Raw genomic sequence first — 5,931 nt, 5'->3', positions numbered from 1 at the left:
TTCCTGTCATTTTTATTTCTGTTCACATTCTTGATATAGCTGTGCTTTCCACAGTTATACCTTGATTGAATTTCTTTCTGCAACCCCTTGGGTATAGTCATTCCTTTCTTCAGCTCTTTGTATGGCTTCCAGAACTCTCTGAAGGGCTGGTTTTGTGAACATGAGTGCCTTCAACCTGTTTATGTCATGGAAGATTTTTCTTTCCCCTTTGACTATAACAGATATTTTGGCTGGGTATACTAATCTGGGTTGGTATCTGTGGTCATTTAAAACTTGGAATACTTTGGTCCAGGCTCTTCTGGCTTGCATAGTTTGCACTGAAAAATCAGCTTTAATCCTAATGGGTTTTCCTTTATATGTGACTTGTTTTTCTTTTTCAGCTTTCATTATTGTCTCTTTGATCTGTAGGTTTCGTGTTTTTACTATGATGTGCTGTGGAGAGTTTCTTTTCTAGTCCTGTGTGTTTGGTGTTTCATATGCTTCTTGTATTTGTATGGGCATGTCTTTCATTAGATTTGGGGAATCTTCTTCTACTATTCTGTTAAGGATCTGGTCCACACCATTATCTTGGGATTCTTCTCCTTCTTGTATGCCTATGATTCATAAGTTTGGTCTTTTTATGATGTCACACAATCCCTGCATACTGTATTCTTGTGCTTTCTTAAATTTTTCATAATCTTTGCTTAATGGTCTAGTTTGTCCACTTTGTCTTCCAGTCTTGATATTCTGTTTTTCCATTTCATTCATCCTATTGGTGAGGCTTTCTCCTGTCGTTTCTAATTGGGTTATTGAGTGTTTCACTTCTTCATTTCAGCCTGAGTATTCTTCAATATGTCTAACCCTTCTGAATTCATTTAGATCTTCCTTCAGCTCTATGATTACCTTGTTTGTGTGTTCTTTAAATTCACTGAATTCTTTTATCATATTCATCATTGTTCTTTTGAGTTCCATGTCCTGCATTATCTCTAGTGGGTTCTCATTGTGCTCCTCTAGAGGACTATTGGTATTTGGTGTGGATATATTATTTTTGTTTGTCATGTTTTTTATTTTTCTCTGTGATTTTGACATTTGAATTTCTTTTGTAGTTTCTGATTCTTGTGTGAAACTCAAGACTTCAAGTTTAGGTCTGCTTCTTTTTGTAAACTTTATGTGCTTTTGTGGTTTACCTTTGGGGCATGAAAAGCTGGTTCATCTAAGTTTCCAGTTCTCTTGATTTTATGTTGGAGTGGCCATATTGCTTTTGTCTTCAGGAGTTCCCACTGAGGCCCAAGTAAGACTAGGATCAGATGCTCTCAGGCTATCTCCTAAGGTCAGGATCCATCCAGGAAAGATGTTATCCTCAAGAATTTGGGGGTTGGACTGGCCTGGCAGCAAGGCCCAGGAAAGATGCTGGTCTTGGCCAGCTGGTGGCCATGCCACCCAGAGATGCAAAGGAGATGGGGGCAGAAAGAGGCCCCAAGGGCTCCTGGAGACTGCAGGGAGGAAATGGGTTGGTCTGGATGCAAAGGATCAGGAAGCCGAGAGGTCAGCCCTGGTGTCTAGGAAAGAGGCTGGTGGGTTGTGTAGCCCAGGGAGGCAGAGAGAGGTGAGGGTGGGAGCAGGTCCAGAGTGCTCCTGGGAAACCTGAGAAGGAACTGGGTTGGTCTGGATGCAAAAGATCAGGAAGCAGTGGTGGTTTCCCCAGTGTCTGTGGTGCCAAGACAAGGAATGGGACAGACAGTACCCAGGCTAGGAGGAGGGACGGGCAGGGGAGATGGGAGGATGAATGAGGCTGGGAGTAGAGCCAAGGAGCAGTCGGTGCAATGGACTTACCTAGGAGAGAGGCTGGTGGGTTGTGCAGGTCCAGGGATGAAGAGGGAGGTGAGGGTGAAACCAGGCCCATAGGGCTCCTGGGGACCGCAAGAAGGAGCTGGGTTCATCTGGATGCAAGGGATCAGGAATCAGGTGTGGTTCCAGTACTGAGAGGTCAGCCCAGGTGTCCAGGAAAGAGGCTGGCGGGTTGTGCAGCCCAGGGAAGCAGCTTAAAAAAATTTTTTTAAGAAATAAATTTATGTACCAGACCAAAAAACAAAGCATGTAGATAAGCAAAGCCTTAGGACCTGAAGAACCATAAAAGGGAAATTTTGAGGGTGACAACACAGGGGAACTTGGTTGAAAATGTGTGTTTCAAACTGCTTGCAAGGGAAGCTAGAATACGTTTCTGTCTCATGTCATTATTTCAGGCAGTGTCCAGGCGGTTAGCAGACAATTTTGCTGCTTCAAGAGAGTTTATAGCTTCTCTCTGAGGTTATCAAGCTATGCTCTGTGCCTATAGCATCAGGTAGAATTGCCTGCAGTTGCGATTGCTCTCTTTGTTGGTGACACCTCAGTCCTTCAGTGGAAGGCTATTCCCAGATTCAGGGTACTCTGTTTTGCTATTGCTTTCCTAAGGTATCATCCCATCTGCTCATCACTGCAGGCAGCTGACCTTTCCTCAGGCAGTCTCATGTCCTGTACAGTGCATTAGTCATCACTAAGAGAGCTGATTTGAAAATGCAGAGCGCTGTTTTGTTCTACTTTCTTTCTCTCCCTCACTTTTTGATGCTTACCAGGGATAAATGCCAATTTTAGTAGCTGAAAAAGCAAAGATATTTTTAGCTTTAATCAGGCACATCAGAGGTAAGCTTGCAAATTTAAAACCTGAGATATTTTCTTTAATTTAGAAAAGTATTTGAGTTTGTATTTGCATTAAGCCTAAAAATGAGATGCGTTCCAGATTGCTGTGTATATGTAAAGTGCAAGTTAAATAATGAAGTTATAACTCACTTATAGTCATCTTGTACATAATGACCACTTACAGACTAAAAAATATATATATACAGGATTACTACACTAAATTACTCCTAGGTAGTTTCATGTAAAACTGTTTTAAAAAGTTTTATCCTTGCAATAAAATTGTAACTTGAAAATAACTATGTGAAGTGTTTACACATATTTCATTTTTAAATGTATATATTATGCCCTTTTTAGTAGAAAAATCAATAGATTTTTTAAAAATTCTATTAAATAAATTTAATTAGAAGGCAACAAAAGTGAACAGCAACCGTGAAGGCCCAGCCCAGCCACACCAGCTCCGAAACTTTCAGGAAAGAAGACAGATTTGTTTCTGGCCTACACAAAGCCAAGCCCAGGGTTGCCACGTTGTCACAATCTGAGCACCAAGAGGCTTCTGTTTGCATGTTGGAGAGCTTTGGCCAAAAACCTGAACTTTCCTAGCCCCAGATTGCTCGTATGTACAATAATGACTAAAACTAGGAAATTTCTAGGGTTTTTTTCAGATGGGAGATTGGTCAGTCTCTGCTCACAGAACCTCACAGCTCTGCTGGAAATTAATCCATGAGGATGAATTGAAAATGTGTAATTTGTTAAACTGTGATGCTAATGCCCTTCTCTTTGTCCTCTTTCCATTCACACACAGCACTGACGGTATGGCTTTAAGTCTGAAAAATAGTGAAATGTATGAAGATGAGACTTTGAATCAACTCATTTAAGTTAACTTATGATAAATGAGTATGTTCGAATTAGCAATAGCTGCGAATTGGAAATATTTCTTCATTTGGTGAAGAAACAGAGTCTTGAGTTTTAAAAAAAACTCAACTAATTGGTTCTCATTAATAGAAATGGAAGAACTCTTTGAGTAGAGAATTTAAATTTGATTTGTGCCATGGCTATGGAAAATATGGCTTTCAAAAGTGGTGAGAAATTGTACGGTATTTTAGAATTTGATATTTATTTCTTATAAACAAATTACATGCAATGCAAATTAGTCCAGATTTATGAATTGTTTTCCAAAATTCTCACATAAACAGAAACAAAGTCAGGAAATCTACATCCCTGGGTTTTCTTCAAAATTCCATTTTACTGGGGCTATGGAGGTGGCTCAGCACTTAAGAACCCTGTCTGCTGTAGCAGAGAACCTGACTTCAGTTCTCAGCACTCACATGGCAGTAATAAACATCTTTAACTCCAGTTCCAAGGGATCTGATGCTTTTTTCTGGCCTCCATGGGCATTGCACACATAGGTGCACTTACATACATTCAGGCAAAACATCCACAGACATGAAATGAAAATAGAAACAAAAATACATTTTTTTTAAATTCCATTTTACTTTCATTTTCTTCAGCCACTTTTACAAACTCATGTTGGTGGCTTCACGATTGTTTAGCTTAATTACCTCAATATTCTGGCCCATTATTTATGTGTTTATTTTCTATAATGTGGGCCCATCATCAAAATTCTGTTTGCTTAGTAGTTAATTCTATTAGCAATTATTTTTTTGTAATCATTGAGAAAGATCAATGAAGTTGTTGATAACATAAAAATATGCACGTTTACTGTGCTGAGTAGCTATTTTCTAATTACCCACATCAAGTAACAACTGGACTCTCAGTATTTATTCTTTGGCATTTAAGTCACTCATGCCATGGTATATATTTAATTATTACAGGAATATGATTTTGTCATCACAAATTTTATATCGTTTAGATAACATTGCCAAAGTAAAAGTATGGTAAATTATGTTTTATTTTAGGTAATGTTGATAACTTCTAAGAAATTATGTCTGTTAATAATGCTGTGGTTGTAACAAAGGCCAACTAAGGGTAAACGAAAACATGCAGGAACTTGTTTCATTTGTTCAGCAGCTTCTATAAGTGCAATGCCAGCTCGTAGGCGTCAATCTCCACATATCTTCCACCTTTCTTTTTCCTTTATTCAGAGAATGGTTCTCAGCTGGATCTGCTACCATAGGCCTGTAATTCCAACTGCTGGAGAGGTTGATGCTATAGGATCCCAAAGTTAAGGACTGCTTCAGCTACTTCGTTCAAGTCCAGCCTAAGCAACTCAGTGAGCCTCTGCCTGAAAACTAAGTCAAGAATACTGGAGAGCTATAACCCAGGGGTACAGCACTTTCCTAGCATGCAGAAGACTACTCGTTTGATCCTCAGCACTGAAAAAGTAACTAAATACATGTTTAATGGAAAATAAAAAGTGAAAAAAAGAGAGCTTCTCATATTTATGGTAACAAAAAATATGTTGCTGTAAATCCAGGTATAAAGACACCTGGACGGGGAAATGGGCAAATAAGCACAATGACCAATAATGACTGAAAGAATATCTACTTTTGTCATATTGTGTAGAAGTAAAAAAGGAATATCTGTGCATCTGATTAAGTAAGAACAGCAGCCCTGCTCAAGAATATTCTAATATGCAATTCTCTGTAGAAGGTGTTACAGGTACCTTTTGTGTAATCAGTTTGCAATATTTTCTCAGGGCATATTATTTTTTAAATATTTGTATTTATTTATATTTATTTTATGTGTATGAGTGTTTTGCTTACATGTATGTAAGTGTACTACATGTGTGAAATGCTCAGATGTCAAAAGAGGACATTGCATCCCCTGGAACTGGAGATACTGGTGGTTTAAACCACCATGTGGGTGCTGGGAACCAAACCAGGTTCTCTTCAAGAGCAGCCAATTCTATGAAGCACTGAGCCATCTCTCCAAACCCAGAGCATATTATTTTAAATTTTCAAGATGATAGCTATTTGTATTAAAACCTGGAGTAGAGAAATATATCCCCACTCTCCCTCATTATTAGTCTCATTTCTAAAGGTCAGTAAAATCCATAGACTATAGGTGTGTGTGTGTGTGTGTGTGTGTGTGTGTGTGTGTGTAAGCACACATACACACATATATGTACATATTTATACATGCATATAGTATACATATGCACTGATAAGTTATTTACATATCTTTATAGGTATATAGAGCTATGTAAGAAGTTTTGTTGTAAGGAATTGTGTCACACGACTGTAGAGGCTGCTGTGCTGTGTAGTCAGAAAGCTGAAGAATTAGGAAAGCCAACAGTATAGCTTGAATCTGAATGCC

Source organism: Nannospalax galili, unplaced genomic scaffold (assembly GCF_000622305.1).
Source record: "Nannospalax galili isolate Female #2095 unplaced genomic scaffold, S.galili_v1.0 scaffold78, whole genome shotgun sequence".
NCBI classification, from domain to species: domain Eukaryota; kingdom Metazoa; phylum Chordata; class Mammalia; order Rodentia; family Spalacidae; genus Nannospalax; species Nannospalax galili.
This window is presented reverse-complemented; position numbering follows the sequence as displayed.